The sequence below is a fragment of the Schistocerca cancellata genome, chromosome 4 (genome assembly GCF_023864275.1).
Source record: "Schistocerca cancellata isolate TAMUIC-IGC-003103 chromosome 4, iqSchCanc2.1, whole genome shotgun sequence".
Taxonomy (NCBI): domain Eukaryota; kingdom Metazoa; phylum Arthropoda; class Insecta; order Orthoptera; family Acrididae; genus Schistocerca; species Schistocerca cancellata.
In genome coordinates, this window is record NC_064629.1 from 820514531 (window position 1) to 820531627 (window position 17097).

The window sequence follows — 17097 nt, forward strand, 5'->3', positions numbered from 1 at the left end:
ATCAAGCGACGCTTTCCTTCAGTATCCAGCACCAGATGGTTATATAACAGAAGCTTAATCGAGCTAGTGGCGAACATGAAAGCGAACTCGAAGAGCTTTTCAATTCTATGAAAGATGATCCTAATGTGTGACATGGCAAAACACGAGAGTGTACCAAAGGCTATTACCTGACACCTAAGCAATTTAGTTTCAGTTCCATGCTTAACGGATTTTCGTGCATATTTCCCGAGTCAGTAGGTCTTTTCAAAATACTGCAAGCTAAACTCTTTGATATCGACTGTTGTTTAAATAAAGTTGGCCAGTTCATTACTAACAAATTTTAACCATTCCTGCAACCAGTGCTTCGGCAGGAAGGTCATTTTCGGCGTTGAAAATCAAAACTTATCTTCGAAATACATAGTCGCAAACCGGACTTTCTCACCTTGCTTCGTCATTCATTGGAAGACGATTGCTCAAGTCCGTGAAACCAGTATCATTCTACAACTAGGTGATTGTAGTTCTCGGCAAGCAGGATTGTAGAACAGACCTCAAATATAAATAAAGCTGTGAGAACCGGAACTTTTAATAACCCTTATTCGTGTAGATACAGTAACAGATATTTTCCGAGTATCCGGTCTCGCTCAGTAGCCCTAATCTTCACGAGATTGGGCCTTCTATTGTAATAGACGGAATATGACATTATTCGGTATAATATTAGGGTGTGATGCGACACAATAAAGGATAATCGGAAACAATAACATAATAATAATAATAATAACAATAACAATGGCAATTACAATAATAACTGCAGCAGTATTACTGTTACTTGGATATTAGAAAACGATAACATAATAACAACAACGATTCAGCTACTTTTAACAATTTTTTAAAAGCGAATGTAGTTACAAACACCGCATTTAAACAATAACGTAATAATAACAACAATGGCAATTAGAATAATAACTGCAACAACATTACTGTTACTTGGATATTAGTAAACAATAAATTAATAATAATAATAATAACAGTGTCAATAATAACAACAACAATAATACAGTTACTTTTAACAATTGTTTAAAATCGATTGTAGTTACGAATACCTCACGCCTCCCCACTACAAAAATGCTTTATATTTTCTGATTGATACATTTCTTGAGGAATAAGAAAATGGCAAAACTTGTTCTGTGATGTACAGAAATATTACAAGATTCTAAAGAGAATTACTTCGGTACGTTAATAGCGTATTTATAACTGCAGATCTTGCTTTACTACTATCAGCATCCACCCAAGCAACCAAACAACAAAGAAGTGTTTGAAAACATGGATGCACTTGCTGCATTTCGAAAATTTAGGTTTTGCAAGAGGGGAATGGTTACTGTTCTCTTCATCATAAGGAGAATATACAGTAAAACGGTAATTCTGAAGTGAAATGCTATAAAATCCTGTCTCAAGCAAAATATGTGCTTGACAGCTTCTAAATTCGATAGCCAACAGTCGATCAACATTTTTGAGCACTCTCCCTTTTTCCTTCCTTCGTGTTTTTTTTCCGTGTTCAGGGTTCCACATGATACGCACTCTGCATTCAGTAGTTATTGTTTTCTATTGATGGGTAAAATTCCCGTCACCGGATCGCCATTTAACCGAATATGGGAATGTGTAAACCCACTTTGTGTAAATTCTAGTTTGTGGTATCGTGTTTTGCTTGTGCACTATATGTCTGAAACAGAGATTGAAAAGGCGGACTGCATTTGATTCGATAAATGTGGGAAATTAGAAGCAAAGTTCAATCGGTGATGTGAACCAGCTTTCGTTGGTCTTGCGCCAAAGATCGAACTGATCTTTCGAGCGTCCTACGCACAACCCCGAAAATGTAAAGGCAAAACTCTGTTCCCGTTCTCTCCATCTCTTATTGTAAAACCAGTTCCTCTGTCCCTTAATCTCGTGTATAATCAAATTCGGTTCACATTTCGCTTTATTGTTTAATACACTCCCGCTTCCATAAATCGCTCCCCTTCTGTGGTGTCTCCTTGGCAGCTCTTAAGAAAAAAGTTAACATAAATACGAGGGACGTTCAATAATTAATGCAACGCATTTTTTTCTCGGTCAATTTCGGTTGAAAAAATGCGAAATATGTTGTGGGACATCGTGGAATATTCCCGCTTCAGTCTCTATATTTTCATGAAGTTACCATAAGTGGCTCCGCTATACTTAGCCTTGCAGAATGTCTACGGAGACCCGGCAGTAAGCAAAACCACGGTGAGTCGTTGGGCAAGGCGTATGTCGTCATCGAAAAAAGGTTGCGCAATATTCTTACGGGCAGTCACTCCCATTCGAGGTGATCGATGGATCACAAACACCTCACTTCACAACTGGACGTCTCTGTTGGTGGTTCTGACACACTCGTCCACCAGTTGGGGTACTGAGAAGTTTGTGCCCCTTGGGTTTCTCACCGCCTAACAGAAGACCATAAAGAGTAACGAAGGACCATCTGTGCGGAATTCCTTGTGCGTTACGAGGCTGGTTGTGACAATTTTTTGTCGGACATTATCATAGGCGATGAAACACGGGTTCATCACTTTGAACGGGAAACAAAACGGCAATCCATGGAGTGGCGTCACACACCTCTCCTCCGAAGAAAAAGTTCAAAGCCACACCTTCAATCAGTATCAAAGACCTTGTAAAAAATAACTAGACTCACTGATGGCGCTGCAGTCGCGGGATAATTTGAACCTTCGGCTGGACGCCATTATAGTGATTGTAGTCTGATGTGTTGTGTAGTATTGTTGTTTATGAAGACCCTGATTCAACGTTGTATATTTGTTGGGGCGTACATACAGTATTCGTTACTCGTAATTCTACTGTCTGTACGTTCCAATCAAAAGAAGTACAATGGTGAAGAGTTTTGCAGCGATTAATTGTACAAATAAATTCGAGAAAGGAACGAATATTACATTTCATTGGTATGTGAATATTTTAAGTTGTTTTGTATGTCAGTGCACTTGCTTAATAAATGTTTTTGTAACACGGTATTAGCATAATGTCTGTGCATCTATTTGCAGGTTTCCTTTCTCAAAACCACAGCTGTTACAAAAATGGTTACACGCTGTCAGGAGGCAAGATTTCCGACCGACACAATACCATTTTATATGTTCTGATCATTTTGAAGAAAGTTGGCTGATCGGTAGTGTTTTCGTGGTCTAGGTTAGGTTGAAACTTGATAATTTGGTCTTGAGTTGCCAAAGCACTATGCCATATATAACGCACTTCTCGTCATAAAATCTAAAGGAAGGTAGAGTCAAAAAATATCTATTAATATAGTGGGTAAATCTTCTAGTATTTTGATGCATTTTGCGTACATCTATCGCTAATGAACTACGAAAAATGCTAGGGGTCCAGTACATAACTTTTAGCTACGGCAGATTCCATGTAGTACGTGAGATAAATTCATAAACAGTGACTAGTTGCTGTTTGTTCATAAATTAAAAAGTATATTGTAGTAACGTATTTAAATGAGGCATTATGTTTGCGACCTAACTCAAGGGAAGGCATTTTATAACCAAAAGCGATGTATAAACATTCGAACTCCGCGCGTCAGTTTACCACTCTAATGGCCGCCGGCCAGCTATTCAATTTGTCCGCTCTTCACAGTCGACCACTCGTGCGGTTGTGGGGGCCTGATCAGTATAGTCGTGGCGACTGTCTTCTGGGACTCGGAGGAGGTTATTCTGTTTGATGTGCTCCCTCACAGTGCAACGCTCATCTCGAAAGTCTGTTGTGTTACCCTCAGGAAACTGAAAAACGACTTCAGTGTAATCGTCGCCACATAAATGCAAATGAACTTCTCCTTCTTCCACGACAACGCAAGGCCTCACTGAAGTCTGCACACCCGAGAGGAGCTGCCAAAACTTCATTGAACTGTTCTTCCCTACACACCTGCAGCAGCGATCTCGCACCTTCCGACTTCCATCTACGTGGCCCAATGAAGGATGCACTCCACGGGAAGCGGAATGTGGATGATGGGGAGATAATTGATTCAGTAAAGCCTTTTGCTCCGACTTCGACCAGTAGAGTGGTACCATGCGGGCATGCAGGCCTTTCAAGTAAGGTGGTGTAAGGCCGTCGCATTGAACGGAGATTATGTTGAAAAAAAAGAATTTTGTAGCCAAAAGAGTGGGGAATAATATGGTGTATTGGAATCCTGAATAAAACCCAACTGCTTCCAGAAACAAATGTGTTGCATTACTTATTGAGCGGCCCTAGTACGTACCTTGCACTTGGCACTGAGAAACATTCCCGGTACTTGACGCCCTTAGTCTAACGTCACGATGAACACGGATTATTCCCTCGCCAGTGGTCTCAGAAGTACAAGCTTCCAACTGTATCTGTCAGCCACAACTCATTAGCCTCTAACGAGCCGCACTTTGCTTGCGCCATCGCCCGTGCGAGCAGAGACACAGTTACATTGAAATCCAGCTTAACAAATTGTCTTGAGTTAAGCGGCAAGTAACATTTCTCCCTGGCTATCCTAATTCACGGTACTGTCTTTTTCTACTGCGTCTAACAAAAGGGGCACGGAGATGAACGAGAACGACATCTAAAACTGCTGCCATCCTTACAAAACAGATTTGCTCAAGTAAGGCTCTTTATATTCATTTCTGACGGACTTGTCCATTTCTTTTTCAGAAGAAATTTACTTAATTATCACCCTAAGTTCTCTATAAAAGTTAAGTATACCAATTTTGATTGCTAAATACAAATCCCTAATTCAATGGTTCAAATGGTTCAAATGGCTCTGAGCACTATGGGACTCAACTGCTGAGGTCATTAGTCCCCTAGAACTTAGAACTAGTTAAACCTAACTAACCTAAGGACATCACACACATCCATGCCCGAGGCAGGATTCGAACCTGCGACCGTAGCGGTCTCGCGGTTCCAGACTGCAGCGCCAGAACCGCGCGGCCACTTCGGCCGGCCCCTAATTCAATGAATAAGCATTCAGTCCAGTTTGTTGAAGTAGAGTACATAAGGCATAATGCAACTATGTTACGTCGAATAAATAGCCGCTGGTGTTGAAAGCAATTATTGCTTTTACACAATACGCTCTGGAAATTTTTGTTACTAAAATTTTTACGATACAGTCACTAACACACTAACGTTTACTGTTGATATTATTACTGAGATTGCATGAGGTTATAGTCTCTTCTGGAGCTCAAATTACTCTAGTATTTCAATGTACTACAGCATAGAGATTCAAATGGTTCAAATGGCTCTGAGCACTATGGGACTTAACTTCTAAGATCATCAGTCCCCTAGAACTTAGAACTACTTAAACCTAACTAACCTAAGGACATCACACACATCCATGCCCGAGGCAGGATTCGAACCTGCGACCGTAGCGGTCACGCGGTTCCAGACTGTAGCGCGTTTAACTGCTTGGTCACCCCGGCCGGCGCCACTACAGCATAGAGAAGGATATATGTATGAAATGAATTTTATACAACGTGTTGGGTATATAACTACGAACTGAGGTGACAAAAGTATGGGATATCTCCAAATATCGTGTCGGACCTCCTTTTGGCCGGCGTAGTGCAGGAACTCGACGTGGCATGGACTCAACATGTTGGAAATTACCTGCGGAAATAGATTTGCTCAAGTCAGGCTCTTAATATTCATTTCTGACGGACTTTTCCGTATCTTAGTCAGCACAAATTGACTTAATTAGACCCCTGCCTCTGTAGCCCCCATAATTATGAGAGTGTTGCTGGTGCAGGATTTTGTGCACGAACTGACCTCTCGATTATGTCCCTGATGGGATTCATGTAGGGGGATCTGGGTGGCCAAATTATTCGCTCGAATTGTCCGGAAGCCGGCCGAAGTGGCCGTGCGGTTCTAGGCGCTGCAGTCTGGAACCGCGAGACCGCTACGGTCGCAGGTTCGAATCCTGCCTCGGGCATGGATGTGTGTGATGTCCTTAGGTTAGTTAGGTTTAACTAGTTCTAAGTTCTAGGGGACTAATGACCTCAGAAGTTGAGTCCCATAGTGCTCAGAGCCATTTGAACTATTTGAACCAATTGTCTGGAATGTTTTTCATACCATCCGCGAACAATTGTGGCCTGATGACGTGGCGCATGGTTGTTAGGGAACATGAAATCCATGAATGGCTGTAAATGGTCTGCAAGCAGCCGAACATAACTCTTACCAGTCAACGATAGGTTCAGTTGGGCCAGAAGACCTAGCCCATTCCATGTAGGAACAGCCAACACCATTATGGAGCCACAACCAGCTCGCACAGTGCCTTGTTGACAACCTGGATCCAAGGTTTCATGTGGTCTGCGCCACTCTCGAACCCTACCATTAGATCTTACCAACTGAAATCAGGACTCATCTGACCAGGCCACGGTCTTCCAGTCGTCTAGGGTCCAACCGATATGATCACAAGCTTAGGTGAGGCGCCGCAGGCGATGTGCTGTTAGTAAAAGCACTCGCGTCAGTCGTCTGCTGCCACACCTCATAAACACCACATTTCGCCGCACTGTCCTAAAAGATATGTTCGTCGTACGTCCCACATTGACTTCAGCCAACAGGGAAACAGAATTGGGCGGCGTCCCACGTGAGCAAACAGCGGCGACGCGATCGCGCGAAAGTATCAAACAGTCACCAACGGTCAAATTGTTCAATGTGAGCGCTCACGCACGAGGCATCGTAGGTCGCGCGGTACAGCGAAGCGAACAAGATCAGTTGGTTTGACATTTTCGCGCGAAGTGGACGCGGTTTACGGTCTGTATTTCAACTCACAATGGCAGAAATTTTGATCAGTGCTCTACAAGAATGTTGTGTATTGTGGGACAAGAGGAATAAAAATTATAAGAAAAGTGGAATATCATACTGCGAATCGGAGGAAGTTGCCAGAACAAGTACATATAACACACAAGTATTAAGCAGAGTTGTTTGCGTTTTTTTATATGGGATTTTGTTCAAAATACAATTTCACATTTCCCACGCTTGCCACACTAATGGGCACTACAAAAAATATATATAAAACATTTATGAAGCAGCGTGGTTTACATCCTTTGTATAGGATTTTATTCAAAACACAGTTTTAAATTATCCCTCACTTGGTACAGCTGCTCGTGATGAAGCAATTTTGTAAATTGTCTTATGCTCATTATGGTATATTTCAGCATACATCATGGAAAAATACAACCTCAGCCTCATTTATTGATTCAAGATCACGGATGATATATATATAATAAAGCTATAGGTTTCACAATATGTACTGAATTTTCTACTCTGGTTCCGATAGGTTTTTGCAAACCCTGTTTTAGCTGTTATAGAACACATTGTATGATCATTCTTGTCCAGGATAACCGATAGTCTTTCGGGGAAAGGTCTCATTAAATATTCGTTTACAGGGAATGCTGCAGCCCCTACGAAAAAGATGTATACACTTGACACTCGACCCTGGCAAAAAATCTTCTTCATGTATTTTTAGTCTACCCATTACTATTGTATGTCGCTACGGGCATTCATCAAAAACACCTGGGTCGTTCTCTTTGCTGTAGGAGCCTACATTCACCATAACAAGCCTATAATTTGCCTTAGTGACAGCTAATAATCCAATCGAAAAGAAGGATCTATACCAATAATTCATGGAAACAGATGTACTCGATTTTTTAATGTGAATGTGTTTCTCATCAATACTCCCACGATAGTTGGGCAATTACCATCCGTCACAAAAACATTGTGCAATTTTTTTCAAGTCATCTTCTGTTGCCTCGGGAATGTGCTTTGTTAACAACGCTGTCCATGTACACACATCAAAAAAAGTTTTGCATCACCCCGGTTCCCACAACTACTGAAGATAGACGTTGACTGTGGATATTGTATCACAGTCATAGTCCCTTTGACTGTTCAGAGATGTACACGGCTCGTGTTGTCTGTTGTTCAACCATGCCTAGACGGTCAATAGCGTGGTTCGATCGCATCCACATTGTTACTTTATGCCAGGAAGGGCTCTCAACAAGGGAAGTGTCCAGGCGTCTCGGAGTGAGCCAAAGCGATGTTGTTCGGACATGGAGGAGATACAGAGAGACAGGTTCAAAATGGTTCAAATGGCTCTGAGCACTATGGGACTCAACATCTTAGGTCATAAGTCCCCTAGAACTTAGAACTACGTAAACCTAACTAACCTAAGGACATCACACACATCCATGCCCGAGGCAGGATTCGAACCTGCGACCGTAGCAGTCCCGCGGCTCCGGACTGCAGCGCCAGAACCGCACGACCACCACGGCCGGCACAGAGAGACAGGAACTGACGATGACATGCCTCGCTCAGGCCACCCAATGGCTACTACTGCAGTGGATGACCACTACCTACGGATTATGCTTCGGAGGAATCCTGATAGTAACGCCACCATGTTGAATAATGCTTTTCGTGCAGCCACAGGGCGTCATGTTACGACTCAAACTGTGCGCAGTAGGCTGCATGATGCGCAACTTCACACCCTACGTCCATGGCGAGGTCCATCTTTGCAACCGCGACACCATGCAGCGCAGCACAGATAGGCCCAACAACATGCCGAATGGACCGCTCAGGATTGACATCACGTTCTCTTCACCAATGGGTGTCGGATATGCCTTCAACCAGGTAATCATCGGAGACGTATTTGGAGGCAACCCGGTCAGGCTGAACGCCTTAGACAGGCTGTCCAGGGAGAGCAGCAAGGTGCTGCTGTTTCGGAGTGGCATTATGTGGGGCCGACGTACGCCACTAGTGGTTATGGGAGGCGCCGTAACGGCTGTACGATACGTGAATGCCATCCTCCGACCGATAGTGCAACCATCGTGCATATCTTGTGAATGACTTCCTTCAGGATAACGACATAGCTCGACTAGAGTAGCCTGCATGTTCTCCAGACATGAACCTTATCGAACATGCGTGGGATAGATTGAAAAGGGCTGTTTATGCACGACGTAACCCACCAACCACTCTGATGGATCTACGCCGAATCGTCGTTGAGCAGTGGGACAATCTGGACCAACAGTGCCTTGATGAACTTGTGGATATTATGCCACGATGAATACTGGCATTCATCAATTCAAGACGACGTGCTACTGGGTATTAAAGGTACCGGTGTGTACATCAATTTGGACCATGACCTCTGAAGGTCTCGTTGTATAATGGTACAACATGCAATGTGTGGTTTCCATGAGCAATAAAAAGGGCGGAAATGATGTTTATGTTGATCTCTATTCCAATTTTCTGTACAGGTTCCGGCACTCTCGGAACCGAGCTAATGCAAAACTTTTTTTGATGTGTGCAGTTTTACAAACTAGTTCGATGGTTGTGGAAATAGCTGTTTTTTTTAATTCTGAATGAAAGAGAGAGATGGCCAAACTGTATTGTTTGAATTCATTTGCAGGATAGAGTTTTATAGCCTTCTCGATAAAATCAAACGTTGTAGGTAAAATTCTAAAGAACTTCTTGAACATCAAAGGTCGACATTTCAACTCTTCGCACAAATGACGAAATTCTCCTTGAATATGCCTTTCCAAATATACAAAATAGTTCCATTCCTTTGTAAAATTGAAATTTGTGATAAGTTACTATGGGACCAAACTCTTGAGGTCATCGGTCTCTAGGCTTACACACTACTTAATCTCGGGTTCGATTCCCGGCGGGGTCAAGGATTTTCACCTGCCTCGAGATGACTGGGTGTTTGTGTTGTCCTCATCATTTCATCATCATCCAGGAAAGTGGCGAAATTGGACTGAGCAAAGATTGGGTAGTTGTACGGGCGCTGATAACCACGCAGTTGAGCGCCCCACAAACCAAACATCATCATCATCACACTACTTAATCTAACTTAAACTAACTTACGCTAAGGACAACACACACACACACACACACACACACACACACACACACACACACACACATGCCTCCGACGGAGGGAGCCGCGCGAACCGTGGCAAGGCGCCCCAGACCTTGCGGCTACCCCGTGCGTCTCACTCCTTTGTCACTGACAATATTTCTTCAGTACTTAAAATTTAATATGCGAGTTATCTATTTAAAAAGTCTTTCATCTGTCCATAATAAATGTACTGTGCTGACTCGGCAACGTACTGACACCGGAATAGCGCATCAACTGTTTACAACTGAGATGCTCTGGCAACACGCTCAAATAAAATACTTCAGATTCTAGTTTATATGTGCTACAGTGATATATGGCTTTCATCTGAGCTTTATAAACAGTTTCGATATGTTAGTTGCATTTCATATTCGACAATAAATCAACTAAGCTAAACCAAACGTAAAGTAGCCAGCGACAACATTTTTCAGTGTAAATCCTTCAAATTTTACACGATAGCCTACTTAGAAATTAAGTATCACAATAAGTATGACCAATATCGAAAAAATAGAAACCCAAGTAGGTAGGTTTCAATTTTTTAAAGGAACAGGAGAATCTCTGCCGAAGAACTAACTTCAGCCATTGATATAGCTCTACCCCATTGACATACAATATTTTTTACAGCAAGGTAGTCAGAAAAATATTTTTTCTCATGCAACCTCGCGGCTGGTCTGTGTACGCAGATCGGAGATGCTGTGTCCCATCGCTCGTGTGCCGACTGTAATGCCACGTCGAAACTCACTTAAATCTTGATAACCTGCCATTGTAGCAGCAGTAACCGATATAACAACTGCGCCAGACACTTGTCTTATATGAGCGCTGTCGACCGCAGTGCCGTATTCTGCCTGTTTACATATCTCTGTATTTGAATACGCGTGCCTATACCAGTTTCTTTGGAGCTTCAGTGCACTTCAGAGGCGAAACTTGCTGTAATCTCCTGGTGACTTCTTGAAAATTGCTCTCTCCTACTGTGCATTCTTATTGTGTCAAGCCTTACCGTTCTTCCGGTCCATCGTGTAAAGCTCACCTTTGTAGAGCCAGAGTATGGCAAGGAAAGAGTTGAAGAACACAGGATCCACGATCCACAATCTGCAGTTTCTGTGTAAAGAACCAGCTGCATTCCCAAAAAATGTTTAAATTAATACTGTTACTAACATTAACCTGCTATTCCTTTCCCTTCCTTTTTGCAAAATGAATCAAAATGCCTAATAAATGACAAGTATTGTGAATAATAACAGTTATTTGCTTACCCTGGGGAATAACATTGTACTAGTAGCTTAGTATTAAAAATGTGAAGTTGGTAGGCCGGCCGGAGTGACCGACCGCTACCGTCGCAGGTTCGAATCCTGCCTCGGGCATGGATGTGTGTGATGTCTTTAGTTTAGCTAAGTTCTAGGGGGCTGATGACCTCAGAAGTTAAGTCGCATAGTGCTCAGAGCCATTTGAACCATTTTTTTTTTAAGTTGGTAATTTTTGTACCCTGCCTGGAAGGCGGCGCGTGGGTCTGCTCCCGTAAACTGAATGGGTAGGCCGAAAGTAGGAAGTGAGCAGGAACAGGTGAGGTACGCCTCTCGGTACAGTTTTTTACGTGAAAGTACATTTAATTATTAGTCAATGACATACGTAACTTTACAGCTGAAGAGCCCGTAGGTGCCAAACCGTATTCCCGTCGTACGTAGTACATAGTCTCAATAGCAAGCTGAGGTTGAAGCGATGTTTCCAGGCCGTCTGCTCTTGATGAAATCTGGAGCGACGCTCGTAGAGTTCTCCCGCTCCGGCAAGAGTGCGCTGTCGTCGGTGTCTGTCGTAGTGCCAACCTAGCAGAGTGTACCTACATTGTGGCATCGCAGCTATTAATACCACAGTAATAAAACCAATGCAAGAAACATTTATCGTAATCCGTAGTACATAAGCAACACTGTGTAGTCATTTTGCACTCTAAGAGTCCTCATCCAATCAGATACTAGCTACATCTTCACAAGATATTTACAAATGGGACTCTCATAACTGAATGGTTGGCAGACAATACAGCCCGATAATATAGAGTGTCCATTGGGTTTTTATTCCAAACACCCTTGGAAGTTTAAGAACGAGACACAAATTGTATTGACAAAATGTAGCGCACATAGAAGATTACTTTTGCATCATACACTCAGATGACCCCAAATGAATGTTTACAATTATTCTGCTGCGCTGTCACCGTACTTTTCACTTTTATGTGCTTTATCAAGAAGTCCATTTTAAAGAATGTTTTGTCATGAAAGTGAGGAAATGATAACCCAGTAAAGTGTGTTTTGACAATAAGCAGGGCCTTCACTTTCTCAATTTTCATTCTGTTACAAAGAGTTTACTAAGGAAAACAAACCTGCAGTCTTAGACATAAAACCCAGCAGCCTGCCAGCTGGCGCAGAGACTAAGTTGGAGTCGTTTACTCAAGGCGGCCAATATAACCGGCCGCCCTCAGAATTCTGCATGCTATGGCAACACTGCAGGATGCGAAAAGGTATGCAGGAAGTACTGTTATTCTTTGAGGGCCGCTGCAGCGTTCTTGTGGGGCCGGACAGTAGCTCAACGTGTTTGGTCAGAGGGCTGGCTGCTCTCTGTAATAAGAAAACTGTGTGAAATATTGAACGATCAACTTGAACATGTTTCATGTGTTCCACCCAGGCCAGATACCGAGAACAGTAACGATTAAAATGAAGAGAGGGGGAAAAAGTGATAAACGTCGTGCAACATAGATATAAAGTCGCAAATTCGAAACCCCTCGATGCCTTGATTTTTTAAACCTTATTTAGTATGTCTTCTAGTGTTCCTTCTGATGCACCCTCATTGATAATTCGTTTCACTGTATAACACACCAGAAATAGCAAAAACTTCTAGAAACAGTTCCATCAAACAACTCGTGGCTGCGTCAATATCAGCACAGTTGATGCTGGAGAGTTTCGTCGGCACCGGCTAAGGGCCATACGCCACCGCCTGCCTAATGCCAGGTATTGTGTTGGCAGAAGAGTCAACACCGTGTTGCTAGAGGAGGCCGAAATGCACGCTTTTAAGCTCACGCAGACTGGCGTGAGATCTGGAACAAGTAAAGGAATTTATGGTAGCAAATAAAGTATGTAGTTGATGTAATACTTAACTTTAATCCATAATTGGAGAACATCGGTCTGAAGGTACAGGCATCACTAGTTAAATATCTATTGATAATGGCGCCTTACTAGGTCGTAGCAATTGACGTAGCTGAAGGCTATGCTAACTATAGTCTCGGCAAATGAGAGCGTAGTTGTCAGTGTAGCATCGCTAGAAAAGTCGTCTGTACAACTGGGGCGAGTGCTAGGACGTCTCTCTAGACCTGCCGTGTGGTGGCGCTCGGTCTGCAATCACTGACAGTGGCGATACGCGGGTCCGACGTATACTAGCGGACCGCGGCCGATTTAAAGGCTACCACCTAGCAAGTGTGGTGTCTGGCGGTGACACCACACCAGGCACCACCGTCCAACCAGGCGAACGCGGCCCAGCACTATGATGAGTGTTATCGCAGATCTAGTATTTATCTCGCAGTTACATATTGGATTTTGCGCACTTGAAACCTGTGAACGTTGTTCAGAAAATGTAAAACAGAGTGGCAAATGGAAAAGGACTGAGTTCAAATAACGTCTCAACGTAAGTATAGGCAGAAGAAGTGCTCTCAATCACTGAACGCTGCATACTCAACGACGACTTCCAACCCAGAGGCAAAGTCCAGAATCGTTTAAGTTCACAACAGTACAGCGCCTAACTATTCTAACTATAAACTCTCCTGAGAGCAAAGACAGCAAGTCCGTCTGTACCAACAAAGCTGATACTGAGCGACCGTCACATACGGGCGCTCAAAAACGGAAGATCCTTCCTCTCCACCGCTGGTTTCCCAGCAAGTATCAGCTCCCCTCCCTCGTAACTGCAGAAGGCGAATCATGCTGCTCTCCTTTTGTGACTTCCTCACTGTGAGGATGTTCTATTGGAAGTTTGTGGCCATTTGGCCTTTACTCCCCTGGGAATCTTGTCGAATCTTCTTGCTGTACTGGTAGGTATTTCTGGACTGGCAAGGAGTGCCGATGACCTATTTCCTGTGCTTGTCGGTGTGACGATTTTTCTTCTTCTTCTTGGCTGAGGGCTCTCCCTCGGTTGGGATAGTGGATATAGTGTATCCTGCTTTTTCATACTCTCCGTTGACCAGAGCGAAGATGATGTAGCGCATTTGCCACTCTGTGAAAATAGGGAAGGAATTAATCAAATCGTAATCCTCCCTAGAAAGACCAACAAGGCCTTCTGGAAACGCAATTGGTTGATGTGGGGGTGGAGGTTTAGAGTGGTTAGGTGGAACGAAAGGGTAGGGGTTGTCGTGGTGGGGGTAGGTACCATCGCGAAGCGAGTCGGCGATCTTCTTCGTTACAGCGCTTGCGCTGTACATGTCTGGAAGCGGGAGGAACGGGACTTCTTCCCACCCCTCTTCCTGCGCTGCTGCTTCGGTGTCCTCCTTGTGCTGTGTCGCCTCCCCTTCGGTAGGCTCGTCTGTCTGCGTGGCCACCGTCGCGAACTCCACGCGTGGAGGAGTCGCCTGGGTGGCTGTGTTGACTGTTATGGCGGAAGCTGCTTTGGCTGAGCGAAGCTCCGGCGTCAGCACAGCAATCTGACGCCGAGCCTCGCCCAGTTCCGCCAGCATGGCCGCCCTCTCTTCCGCCATGGCGGATTTGAAGGCGGACATGGCGTCTTGTACGGCGTCGTTAAGGCGCCTGGTGACGACGTCTTCTGTGCAAGTGACCACCTCTTCGTGTGTGGTGGTCACTTGCTTCTGCGTCTTCTTCTCCGGTCCGCGCCAGTTTCTTCTGTAGGCGCAGGAACGGGCGTTGGCCGCGTGTGCGCCGCCGCAGTTGGCGCAGGTACAGGGGGCGTCCTTCTGCTTCTTGCAGTCACGTGTGTCGTGTGCTTGCGCACACTTCAAGCACGCGACTGCTCCGCTGCAGTGCTTGGCGACGTGGCCAAGCTTTTGGCAGCGAAAGCACTGCGTTGCAGTCTTCCTCTTCTTCTTCCCGGACGTTCCTGCTAGCGTGAGCAGCAACTCCGCCAAGGCAGCAGCTTTGCGTCCCCTTCCGCGTCCCGACATCTCGAGTAGCAAGAGCAACAGCGACAATCAGCTATGCGTAACGAGGCGAATCATATTCTCGAAACTCCGGAATATCCTCCCTCTCTACAGATTCTTCCGAACGCCGACCAACCATATTTTAGTCTTTTGTAGACCAGCGCGGAAAGTTTGCGAGGGAATACGTATACTCGTACAATGGTACGCTTATGAGTAAAAATCCTTGGAAATTACCCAGCCTGCGTGATTTCTGTGGTGACGCATCCTCGTTCCTCTCAGCTGCATCCAATATTTTCAGAGTTCCCGGTTATCCTTCTGGTCCAGCTATAATACCGACCGGCCGCAACTCTATTGTGCTCCAGCGCTCAGGTGCCCCAACGTCCGTCTTGCTACTTCCTGTGTTTAAGCAGGACCAACACACCTGTGCGGGCCTTACACCCGGGGCTTGAGTTCCGTCTGCCGTTTCATCTCCACTGGCGTTCCAATCTCTACTAGTATGGGCAATCATTCATTACGCCGGTTTGATAATAAAGACATTCCGTAACCTTTCATGCAGAAGCATTAACAATTATTTACATGGCGTACGTGACAATGTCAGTCTCTTTAAATATTCATACATACAATGTACAGTCTCTCAAATGATACCTAATTGTCTTTGTAGATCACGGTAAAGTACGTAGACGAGTGCTTGTAAGGTACGAAATTATAGCCACCTTACAGTTTAAGGGGCTCCGGAAAGGCTCAAAATCATGAAAAGTTCAATTTTTACTTTTTTGCCTTTTCTGAATCTGCAGACTATTACCTTTTACTAGATATATAATTTATTCAATTCCGAAGACTACAACTATTTTTAATTTTTTTTTGAAATGTGTTCTACCTGGGCGTGACCCACTGTGGCGCTGTTAAACTGCTGTCAAATGGTGTTATTATTAACGTCCGTGTTCATCAGGTACATTTTAGTGATGTGAGATAAAGTATGTGTTGTGGCTAACCTGTGATGGTTCAATATATATCGCTGGTGTGATTGTCGATTGTTTCATGTTTATTTACTCTGTCGTTATCTCGAAAATATTCGTAATTAATTCTGTTTCTTGAGTCTCTGTTTTGTTGAAGTATAATAATGAGTAAAAGTAAAGTTATTAGAAAACCTCTGAAGGCTTTTAAGAAAAGGAGAAATGTTGGAAAGCCAAAGGTATTTAGAAATATGGGAACGAAGATAGGTTCTAACATGGTACGAGCGATGCTTGCTTTAGACAAGGAACGCCCTCGGGCTGCAGACAGGGCTGTGAAGAGTGTAGAAATACAAGCAAGAGTAAACAGGAGGAGGAACAAGAGGAAGCTGGAGGAGGAGTTTGCAGAGGATGAAGATAACCCATCCTATGGACCTGGAATGCACTAAAAAGTTAATCCAGTCTTTGTCGCTCGATTCCCAAAACTTTTATTTTCTCATACTAATTACATGTTTTCTAAGGATCTTCCAAACATATTTGTTTCAAACTTTCAGTAAATGTTACACAGTACCTTCTGCATAATTTAACACAGCCGTTTTCCAAAAAACTGTATATTTTTGAATATATAAATAAAAAATTGCAAAAAAATGTTGTGAATTTTCATTACAATTGAAAAAAATCATCTTTAATAACTGAACTAAAATTTTTGTAAAATCCCTGTGTTAAGTTGTAGCCCATATTCCAATAAATAATCTGTAAAAAGTTCAACTTTCTACCTCAAATACTTTGTGAGGAAAGATGTAATTTATAAGCGTTATTTTAACATTGCACGTATAGGGCGCTCCGGAGCCCCTTAATAGAGTGATGAACACAACAGATGCAGTTGTATTTTATGCAGGATGAGTGCTTTTGGGAATCACGTTGGAGAAGGGTTTTCTTGTTTCAAGAAAGATCGCTCTGGCATAAATTACTTTCCACATTCAAGAAGTGCAGATAACAGGTGTATGTTGTGAACTGCGACCATTTAAACGTCGTGCATTCAATAGACTAGGTCCACAAGCCTGGAGCAGGAGTATTGGATGCTCAGTCTCAAAGCAAAAAACGTCAAAGCAGTGATTATTACCAAATTTTTGCTTGAG